Raw genomic sequence first — 11,377 nt, 5'->3', positions numbered from 1 at the left:
CTCATCTAGTTAGCCGTGACGTCCTTCTGCGCCCCGCCTCCTCTCCTACCGGGACAAACCGGGTCAATAACTGTCCTGGGAGGAGGTGATGGCCCACTGGAGTTCAGCAGGTCGGAGGGCCAGAGGGAGCAGCAGCCTTTTCGGGGGGCGGAGCCGGGGCAGGGCTCGAGCCAGCACCTGGCAGCGCCGCCGATTGGCCACCGAGAAGGTTGTTCCCGAAGGGCGGCCACCGATTGGCTGCGGGACGGAGGGGCCTGACGTCCTCACAAGTTGGGCAAACACCCACTCCAGCGCGGCCCCATCCCAATTTGGGCCGGGAACTCGGAGCTGGCCTCGCCGGGACGGCTGGGCGCCGCGCGGAGGTCTAGGTGAGCGGGACCCGGGCCGGGCAGGATGCGCTGCGAGGCCGCTGGGCCGGGCTGGGTGCGGGCGGCGGGCGGCACGGGCGCGGCCTCGGCTCGCTGCCCCGCCCGTCCCCGCAGCCGCGCTGGCCGGGCGGGCCCCGCAGGCCTGGGCTCCGGAGGGCTCCCGCCGGCTCGCGGGCGCGCTGCCTCGGGCCGGAGCCGACTGCACATGGGAGTTCTTTCCTCTCTGGGTGGCGGGGGCTCGGGGTGCTGGTCGGGGAGCAGGCGGTTGGTGGTGACGCTGGCGGACGGGCACGGCGGGGGCTGGATTGCATGGCCTTTGGGGTAGTTGGAAATGTCGGGGTGACGCCCCAGCCGGCCGAATCCCCCACCGGGTCCCCAGCCCGGCCGCGGGCGCCGTGGCGGGCGCACCTCTGGTTAAAGTGACCTCGCCGCAGCGGCTGCTGCTGGGTTCAAGTGTGCAGAAACGTCGCGTCCATCCCCGTCTCGGGCTCCGAGCTCGAGGCCGCCTGCAAAGCTGCCAGGACGCGGAGAGGAAGCGGGCGCGGGGTAGACCCCCGCTCTGCTGGGGGGCCTGGGGCAGGGTGGGGGTGGAGTACGTCCCAGAAGGGAGACCGGATTGGCTCCACGTCGGGCGACAGCGTAAGCGGTTGGAAGGTGAGGAAGGGGTAGGGGTGAACCACTTTGCTGTGCTCAGGGCTGGGTGAAGGGTCCTGGAGTCAGAGGGTGGCCACGTTGGAATGCCTTACATATTTTTTCCCACCAGGGGTGGCGCTTTGTGTGTGTTTTGTCACTTGCCCTCCCCCCCACACTTTTCCCCATAACCTTCTGACCTTCGCAACCCTTTGAGCCTCTTTGCAAAGCGAATTCAGGGGCCAACGTTTCCGAATGTTTTCCCTAAGCCCCAGTCCTCCGGTCTTAAAGTGACAAAATGATCGGAAATGTAGTTTATTTGTAATTAAAGTACTCCTCAACCAAAAGACCCAAACCTCTCTGCCATCGAGTTGACAAACATTCATAAACGGGGTTTCTGAGGCTGCACATTTTTATCAGAGGAGACAGTTTCATCTCTATTCGATGGAGCGGCTGGTGGGTTTGACCCTCCGACTTGTGGGTAGCAGGCCTACGCTTGCTTAAAGTGCCATAATACTGTATTTAAAGCGGACAGATGTTGGTTCAAGTGTTTGGATGAGCTTTGGTGTGCAGGTACTCATTTTTTAAAAATAGTTTTTGGAAATTCCAAATATTCTTTTATTAATATTCCCATAGAAACAAAATTACAAACAGGAAATTTCCTAGGTCATCCTATGAAAAAAATCTATGCAATTCACAGTCATGGAAACTCTGGTTTGGGAATGAGCCCAAAACCCTACCACCATTTTCACCGAATTGAACATGCAACCAGTTTTAAGGTATGGGGAACAAACAAACCCCCCTCAAATTCATGGCCATTGACTTCTGACTCATCCCAACTTTCTAGGACAGAGTAGACCTGCCCTGTGGGTATTACTGGAAAGCCTCATCTTTCTCCCTAGGAGTAGCTGGTGGTTTCAAACTACTGACCATGGTTAAGATTAGCACTCCAACCCTTAACCCACTATGCCACCAGGGCGCCTAAGGAAAAGCAATATAAAAATGGTCACAGTCCGAGGAAGCTGGAGGAAAGACACTAAGGAAAGTATGCCTTCATCTTGAACATCCTTGCCGAAAGGACAAAATTGAAGTGAGGGCTTATTGGGCTGTAACTATTTTTCCAGGAAAATGGGAAGGAGACATCAAGTTGGACTTTTTCCACAATGTGAGAGGACAGGATTGCGGGGGCTGAGTGAGTGGCTGGGGCTTTGGTCAGCCTTGGGGCAGGTTGGAAGCCTTTCCTCATTAGCATTTCCTGAGTGCTTTCAGTGTACCACAGGGTGAATTCAGTGAAAGTGTCATAGATACTCATATGGTTCCTGTTTTGCAGATGAGTCACAGAGAGATTCAGTTACAGGCCAAGGTCACTTAATAAGACTTCAGGGGTCTGAGGTCTGAATGTCGATTCGTAGGGACCCAATGACGGGTCTCTGCGACTGTATCTCTTGGCAAGAGTAGATGGCATCGTCTTCCTCTGGGAGGTCGCAGCCCAGTGCTGGCCCGTCTTGTACAGGCACGCTCCTCCCAGAGCTCCTGGCACTGTGGGTAGTGCAGGCGAAGGCCCATCCTCCCTCCACAGTGGATTTGGGGGCTTTGTGTCCCTGTTCAGTACTGTCGGACATAAATGGTTGGAAATGAATGCTGCTCTTGCCATCCACAGGAGCCCCGGTGGTGGCGTGGGTCACACACTAGGCTGTTAACTAGGAAGATAGCATTTGGAAGCCACGGGGAGAAAGATGAGGTAAAGTGTCAGAGTCTCAGAACCCCCCAGGGGACAGTTCCACCCTGTCCTATAGGCTCTCTGAGTTGGTGTCCACTGGATGGCAGTGAGTTCGGTTTGGGAGTGTTCTTGTAACCCCACATTGCCCAAGTCATTCCTGTGCTGAATCAGAATGTTAAGCACAATGAGACTTTACGATTATCTTCCGGTCTTTATGAGAAAACTGAATTCAAGCAAAGGAGCCAGGTTCCAGAGCTGGCCGTCGCACCATGTTCTGCTGTGTTTCCTGACATGGAAAGGTCTTCTGAGGTCTGGGTAGACGCCTCATCTTTTATGAGGGACATGAGCCCTCTCCTCATCTGTGTGCCATTTTTATTTTCTCTGCCACAGTCCTGGGGCTTAATTTGCTCACTAATTATTCTGTTGTATTGAGGTTTTACTGTGTGCCAGTCACTGGGGAGACCACCTACTGCCACGGAGCCGGTTCCCACTCAGAGCGGCCCTGCAGGGCAGAGTACAACGGTTTCCTCAGGATTCCAAGGCTTTTATCAAACATAAGAACATTGTGAAGATGGCACAGGACCGGCCGGTGCCCCAGTCTGTTGTACAATGAGTCGCCGGCACTTAACACCAACCACGACTGTGACAACAAATCCTCATGGGAGCAGAAAGGCCCATCTTTCTCCTCAGCAACTGTTGTTATTGTGGTTGTTGTTAGGTACCATCCAGTTGGGTTGCTGTGAGTTGGCATCAACAGGATGGCAGTGTGTGTGTGTGTGTGTGTGTGTGTGTGTGAGTGAGAGAGCTTACATCTATACACTTGGTAGAGGGTGGAGGCCCTGGTGGTGGGTGTGCATCTCTGACCTTGGGGGTGTCAACCCAACGTGTAACCCAACGTGTAACCCAACGTGTAATCCACTGTGCCACCAGGGCTCCTGACTGGGAATACAGAGCTGAATAAAGGATGATCCCCACCTCCATTGATTGACACTTTCAAAAAGTGACACACAAGCGACTGGAGAAGTATTTCGGACCAGTTTTCGTGTTCCCTTTCAGTGAAACAAAATACTTGGGCTCCTGATCAGGAAGGTCATGGGCTTCACATCTTTGGATGACTTTGAGTGGATGATGCTCTTGAGCAGATAGGCACCTTCTTAGACTAGATAATCTAATGACAATAATCACCCGTCCCCCAAAGCCTTATTCTTTCCTCCTTTCCTGTCTGGCTAAGAATTCAGTGAAGTTTTTTTTTTTTAACAATTTATTAGGGGCTCATACAATTCTTATCACAGTTCATACATATACATACATCAATTGTATAAAGCACATCTGTACAGTCTTTGCCCTAATCATTTTTTCTCCTCTTCTTTTTTTACATTTTATTAGGGACTCATACAACTCTTATCACAATCCATACATATACATACATCAATTGTATAAAGCACATCCATACATTCCCTGCCCCAATCATTCTCAAAGCATTTGCTCTCCACTTAAGCCCCTTGCATCGGGTCCTCTTTTTTTTTCCCCCTCCCTCTCCTTTCCCCCCTCCCTCATGTGCCCTTGGTATCACGGGATCACTAGAAGAACGAACAAGATGCAACAAGAAGCGAAAGCATGAAGTCCTGTGTTGCTACATTCTCAAGCCATGTTCTGGCAAGCCTTGGGGTTAGGAGGCATTTGAATTCGTTTCAAGCCATCTCACCACGTGTTCTGTGAATTCTGGAACTCTTGAGTCTCTCTGGGCCTGTGGTCTGGATATCAAATAAGTAGTGTGGGCCAAGACCCAGAGCCAGGGAGCTACTTGGGATAACTGACAGATGCCAGGCTTCTTGGTTTTTGTTTTAATACTAGAGGGCTTCCGATATGTGTTGGGAAAACTTCATTAATTTTTTATTCAGTTGAACGTACTGCAAAGGTAGGTGGAAATCATTTGCACTCGTTGTTGATTAACTTGTTTTCTTCATTATGAACTTAACTCAAGCATACTTTAACCATCCCTGTCCCTTAATAGTTAACCCAAGTGGATATGAGGGGGCTTCCAAGAGCTGGTGGAAAAAATAAAATGAGAGAACTTTTCCATGGACTTTTTGAAGCCCCTTCATAAGCCTGATTAGTTGACCTTGAGAAATATTCTCCGGTGGCTTGATGGTCTTGATGGTTGGAATCATTACATTAGGTTGTAGAGGAGTTATGTGAAAGGCCTAAAATACAGGATCCCATTCCTAACGTTGGGGGGCTGGGATGGAACATTTTGCCATGCTCATCTGTTCCAAAATGAATTCCTACATTCTTCATGGAAGCAAGTAGTTAGGAAGAAATTAGGAGAAGCCACTTTTTCCCTTTGAGCAGTGCATCCTTCTGAGTCGGTTATGTGGTTTGTGAGCTTCCAAGCTTTTCCAGCGAGACTGATGCTATGGGAAGGAAGGGTTGAAGAAAGAGGACCGTTGGTGTGTGATGGAGAAATAACAGCTCTCGGAAGATCTCAGCTGTGCTCATGCGCCCTCCATCGTCACTCTTGGAAACTACACACATTAATCCCACTGGTTATTGACATAGATGCCATATAAACAGTATTTGTGAAAGCCAAGCCATGTCGAACTTTAAAGATGTACCCACACGAGCAGCGAGCAATTACGGCTTATTATTAGGGGCTTGGGAAATGCTTTTTATGAAATCTAGACAATCATTTATTTCTCTGGACCTTCGAATACCCAATTTTTGGCATCAGGTTTTAGATGATGCTCTCATAGGTCCATTCTGACCCTAACACCGAGTCATAACCAATGATTTCATTACATCGAATTACATACTGATACTTCATCCTGTTAAACCTCATTACAAAAGTGGGCAAGGAAATGGACTGCTGCTGCTTTATCCAGTTCCCAAATACCTTACACCCTGTTATGCATATCAAGAGTCTATAAAAGATATACTGTAAGTTAAATCCACTGTCATGGAGTCCATGCTGAATCACAATGTCCCCTTAGGACAGGGTAGAACTGCCCTGTGGATTACTGAGCCTACCTCTCTATGGAATAGAAAGCCTCATCTTTCTCCCATGTGTAAGTTAAGGAAGGTCAACAGCACCCCACCCAGAATTAATTGGCAACTGATTCTATTTCGGCTTTTATTATATTTTCATTTAAATAATAGAAGCTACACATGCTCAATATGAGTAACCAACTTAAAACTCACTGCCATCAAGTTGATTCCGATTCCTAGGGACTGTATAGGGCAGGGTAGAACTCTATGGATTTCTAAGATGATAAATCTTTATGGGAGAAGAAATCCTCATCTTTCTCATTTGCAGTGGCTGGTGGTTTCAAACTTCTGTCCTTGCATCCAGCAGCCCAGCACGTAACCATGACACTGCCAGGGAGCCGTCCTTGAGATGAGTAACTAGCTCCTATGAAGTTAACATGTCTAGTTGTTCAAGAGATCAGTCTGGCCACCATCCAAAAAGACATCCCCAAATGCATGTGTGCCTTTGGCCTGAGGGTGACTTTTCATCAGCTATAATCTAATTGAAAGATACTTCACTAAGTCTGCTTTGTTTTTTTTAGGTGGTATATGCACTCAGTGACTATAGGAAGATGGTGGGGTTTTCAAAGTAGACTGAGCTGTCTCTCTCTCTCTTACAGCCTTTCTTCCTAATTCCTCTAGAAAGAGATAGAAAATACCAAGACCATTGAAGCAGGATTTCCCTCTTGATTCTCTTATATGTATTATCATTGTCATGTGGTGGACTATGAATGGGGTGGGCCACAACCAAGTAGGTGCCTTTGAGTTATGGTGCTGGTGAAGAATATCGAATATGTCGTGGACTGCTAGAACAAACGACCTGGGCTGTGGCGGACCGGCAATTCAGCAGTTCCAACTCCTTAGAGGAAGATGAGCCTTTCTGTCCCCGTACCGTGCTGAACGAAGTGTTAAGATTTCTGTAGTTATTTATTCATCGACACCTGTTATAATCACATATTTTCCCTTCAGCTTTTATGCTTAAATAGCCTCGGAAACCCATAAAGGCAGTTCTGATCTGTCCAATAAGTGATTAAGGGTCGAAATTGTCTCGGTGGCTGTGAATCTGACAAGGAAGAAAATCTGTCTTGGAAGAAGTTCAGCCAGCCCGCTCCTCAGAAAAGACAATAGTAAGGCTTCGTCTCACGTATTCTGGACACGTCTTTAGGAGAAACCAGTCTCTGGAGAATGACACCAGTAAAAAAAACCAGGAAGGTCCTTGATGAGATGGATCGAGACCCAAGATGGTCTCAAACATAAGAAAAAGTAGGAGAATGGTGCAGGGCCGAGCGGTGTTTCCTTAAGTGGCTTGTGAAGCCCTTCTTCCTTTGAGAGGGAAAACGTTCAGGTGCGACCATGTGTTGACGTTTACTGTTGAAAGGGTGCACCTCGTATCACCTTCCTGTCTCAGGACATCTGTCGGCAACACAGGGACATACCCCAGGGCATTTAGTTATTGTTGGTAGGTGCCCGGCCCATAGCGACCCTGTGCACAACAGAGCGAAACTCATCCTTACAATTGTCCCTCGGCCTCAGCCCATTGTTCCAGCCACTATGTCACAGACCATCTCCCAGAGGGCCTTCCTCTCCTTCCCTGCCCCTCGGGGACTGTCTCTCCTAATAACACATCTCAAGTACATGAGGTGAAGTCTTGCCATCCTTGTCTCCAAGCAGCACTCTGGCCGTTCTTCTCCCAAGACACATCAGTTTGTTCTTTTAGCAGACCAGGTACTGTCCAGGACAGTACTGTTTGGAGACAGTCCAAATTCCTGTCCACTTCTACCCAAGTCAGCATGTCTACCTTTGCGCTGTTCTTGCGTAATAAAACACATGAAGAAAAAAAACTCTTTTAAATTGCATTGTTGTGACATTTGACGCACAGACCTTGCTTTGGTGGAAGGAAGGACTGACTGGCTTTTGTCAAGGGCCCGTGTCCCACTCCTGCCTGCTGACCACTCTCCTTTCTATCTTGTAAGCTCAACCTCCCTGTCACTGAGGCCATTGTAACTCACAGTGACCCTCTAGTGACCATTTTCTCTCCCCTCGCCCCTTTCTCCTCTTGAGTTTGCTCGGTCCATCTTGTGGAGGTTGAGATCGGCACTCAGAAGTGCCGAGAAGCCTCACTGGAGTCGTTGGATAAGCCATCAGCCTCCAGTCTAATTTACTGAAGTCTGAAATACCCACCTGGTTGATGTCCTGATATTGAAAAGACGACAGGATCCAGGCTTGTTTGACTTCGGCATGTCCACGAGTGACCAGGTACAGGGAGTGTCCTACTGCGAGCAATTCAGGGAATGCCCTACCTGGTTACAATTCAGACAGTCCTCCCCGCTGGGTATTTCTTTGTGACCTTACAATCAAATGAATAGTGGATCTGAAAAGTTCTCTGCTAAGGTCACGTTTCAAGATTAAAGTAGTTACTAATATGCAAATACCTGCTCTCAATTGAGTCTATCTCCCTAGCATCTCTTGCTTAAACTCCAGGTAGAGGTTACCTTGGCAGGGGCACAGAAATGGCCTTTGGTGAAGCACAAGGCTGGGTTTGAGAGGGGGCACCTTTACTGGGTGGGGAAGCCAGGCATTGGCTGTGACCGTGACAGCCGATGTCAAATGCCTCTGATTCCCTCCTGTGGTGAGCCGCTACCATCACCATTCATCCCAGATAGACACACGGAACCGGTGAGCTTTGATAAAGGAAATCCTGGTGTTATTTAAACACTCACCCAGGAATCCTGTTTTGTGGCCAGCAGCCTAAGTTGGATAGAGGCTGGGTCAGTTTCCTCATCTGTAAATTGGAGATAAGCATGCCACAGCACGTTCCTCCAAGATTGTTGCCAGGAGGCCGGGAAGGCCCGTCTGTCTAGTGCTGGGTGGATGACATCCAATCAGTGGTAGCCAGGGTCACACTCCTGTGAAAACGAAACAGAAACTGTGATTTCAGAATTCCCCTCCTATAACCAGTAAAAGCCAACGCGAATCCCTAAAGGAAATGCGGAGGAATCTAACCCCTATGCTTCCTTCCTTCCTCTAGAATCTAGAGTCTAGAAAATCTGTCTTTGCAAATGTGTCTCTGCACGGTTCACAGAGCTGTGACTCTTTGACCCCCAAGGCGAGGGGGCAGCGAGGCCGAGGGGAGGGATAGTCACTGAGGGGGAGAGGGAGAAGTTATGGTTATAAATCCAGTTTGTGCAGAGGAGTAGGAGGAGGAGGAGGGGGAGGAGGAGGAGGAGAGGAGGGGAGGAGGAGGAGGAGGAGCTTATGGTCTGGGCAGCTAGCCGTAAGGCCAGTAGTTTGGAACTGTCAGTCATTCTCCAGGAGAAAGACGTGGCTTTCTGGCCCTGCCTGTAAAGATCGACAGCCTTGGGCTCCCAAGGGACAGTATATTCTGTCCTGTGGGGTCACCGTGATTCATGGAATAGCCTCAATGGCAGTGAGCTTATGCGGAGAGGAGGGCTTGCTCAGGAGTGAGAAGGATTACATTGCCGAACTTCTCTCTTGTGCTAAGAATTTATTCTCAGAACACAGAGTGGATACAGATCCAGCTGGCGCTGCCTTCGGACTTGGTTTTATTTAGAAACAGATTTGTGTTCTTGGGATATTACAGTTTTTTCATTGGCGTGGAGAAACATGGAATGCTAGGGAGTTGGGTATGTGATGAATGCTCCTTTAAAACAAAACTAAGTAAAGCAAATATAGTCAGGGTGATTATTTTGTTTTGAACTGAAATGCTTATCAGAGCATGATGGGTACAAGTTGGGCTACTAATCACGTGGTTGTTCAGCGGTTTGAAACCACCAGCTGCTCCTCAGGAGAGCGATGAGGCTTTCTACTCCCATAAAGAGTTACACGCTTGGAGACACACAGGGAAGATAGCCATGAGTGTATTGTTGATATTTGGCCAAGAGTTAAGTCACTGTGAACTCCCTAGTGATCAGGGAGCTTGCTTGCTGGGTGTACCTCTTTCTTGTTTTGCTCCCCTTCTTCCCAGTGCCTTCTGAGCCCGATCCCTTCCTGTTTGCTCTGTTCTCAGAGCCTACTGCGAGGTGTCCTAGAAATTCAATATGTAGGATGGCAAGGAGTTGGTCAGCCCAAAGAAATGTTATCTGCATGCTAAACTGTTTGTTCAAACCTCTCCTGCGTGGTGCAAATGATAAATGTGCTCAGCTGCTACCTCCAGAGTTGGAAGTTCAAGTCTACCCACAAGTACCTCCAAAGAAAAGCTTGGGGATGTGTCAGGGGAGCCATCCCCTAACAATCAATACAGGTCCAGTAGGCACAATTGTACAACAATAATAAGTAAAGATTATAATAAAGTAATAGAGAACATGAGAGATAGAAGAGAGATTGAAATAATGGAGTCAGACACAGTTCATGGTAGCATGCTCACCTCCTGAACGGCCATGATCTCAACAGCCAGGTCTACGAACAGCATGGGCCAAGAGGGCAGGGGAGAGAACAGGAGAGAGGGAGAGGGGAAGGACAACAAGGGGAGAGGAGACAGGGGAGCAAGGAGTGGGGAGAGAGGACCGGGAGAGAAAACTCTTTATTGCCAACCAAGGCTTATATATATTTGTGAGACATGCAAGTCCCTTAATTAAATACATATGTCACAGGAAGGGGTTGTACTATAGGTAATACAGTAATGGGAGGGGATGGTCTAGGGATATACACGCAATAAGAAGGGGAGGGATTGGGGCACACATGTGACAAGATGGGCAGATCCTAGATTCAGGGTGGCAGCCTAACTTTGGATGTCCCTGAGCAGGTTTGACCTGTTCTCTGGCTCTCCATGGAAACAATTACTATCCTTATCAATATGGTATGAGCCCCACCTACACTGGACCAGATTCCTTCAGGGAGACTATCTCTAAGCATCTGACTTCCCACCATGTGCTAGCAGATAGCCTCTAATGTTTGGCATATCTTTGGGGGAGACGAAGGTGGGGAAAAGCCTTTTTTATATCCCACAGGGATCCGCTTCTGAAAAATCAGCCCTTGAAAACTCCGCTGACAGCACAGTGGTGACTGCCAGTTTGGGTCAGATATGACAGGAATATGTCCCATAACATTTTGCTGTATGTCAACCGGGATTGGGAGGAGATTTCGAAAAAGATGCGAAGTCACTCAGGTTGGCCCGAGTGCAGGAGAAGGTACTACTGCACCTTCAGAGGGAGGTTGATGGAAAATGATGGAGGCACCCGGGAAGTTTGTGAGATTTATAGGCAACAGAGGCAAATACTGTTACACCTACCATCCTAGAGGAGTGGTGCAGATAGGCTAGAAGACCGAACAGGACAGGTGTGGGAGGCAGAGAGGGAGGACACCCATGAATATATATATATATATATATATATTTCCCCCTGGATGTTTGTGTATGTCTTTTTTACCATTACTGCAGCTATATCCCTGAATATGGTTGCACACACAAGGGACAAAGTTATAAAAAACTCTTTAGATATTACCAAATACCTTCAAGGAATGAGTTGGTGGACCTGGGAGCCCAGGACCAAAGTCTAAGGCAGTGGTTCTCAACCTGTGGGTTGTGACCCTTTTGGGGGTTGAATGACCCTTTCACAGGGGTCGCCCTATTTATAACAGTAGTAAAATTACAGTTATGAACTGGAAACAAAAATAATGT

At 48.5% G+C, this 11,377-nt stretch overlaps 1 protein-coding gene across 1 annotated transcript in view; it reads left to right on the top strand.

The window, feature by feature from the left end:
• The first annotated feature begins 204 nt into the window (after positions 1–204).
• AASS (aminoadipate-semialdehyde synthase) overlaps positions 205–11,377 on the top strand; it is a 64,802-nt gene continuing 53,629 nt past the window's right edge. Inside the window, exon 1 of the mRNA XM_075558614.1 lies at positions 205–368. The gene's annotated coding sequence lies outside the window, so the exon portion shown is untranslated. The remainder of the gene's footprint in view (positions 369–11,377) is intronic.

The sequence above is a fragment of the Tenrec ecaudatus genome, chromosome 9 (genome assembly GCF_050624435.1).
Source record: "Tenrec ecaudatus isolate mTenEca1 chromosome 9, mTenEca1.hap1, whole genome shotgun sequence".
NCBI classification, from domain to species: Eukaryota; Metazoa; Chordata; class Mammalia; order Afrosoricida; family Tenrecidae; genus Tenrec; species Tenrec ecaudatus.
Note: the sequence above shows the minus strand (reverse complement) of the source record. Positions and strands in the feature narration are given on the sequence as shown.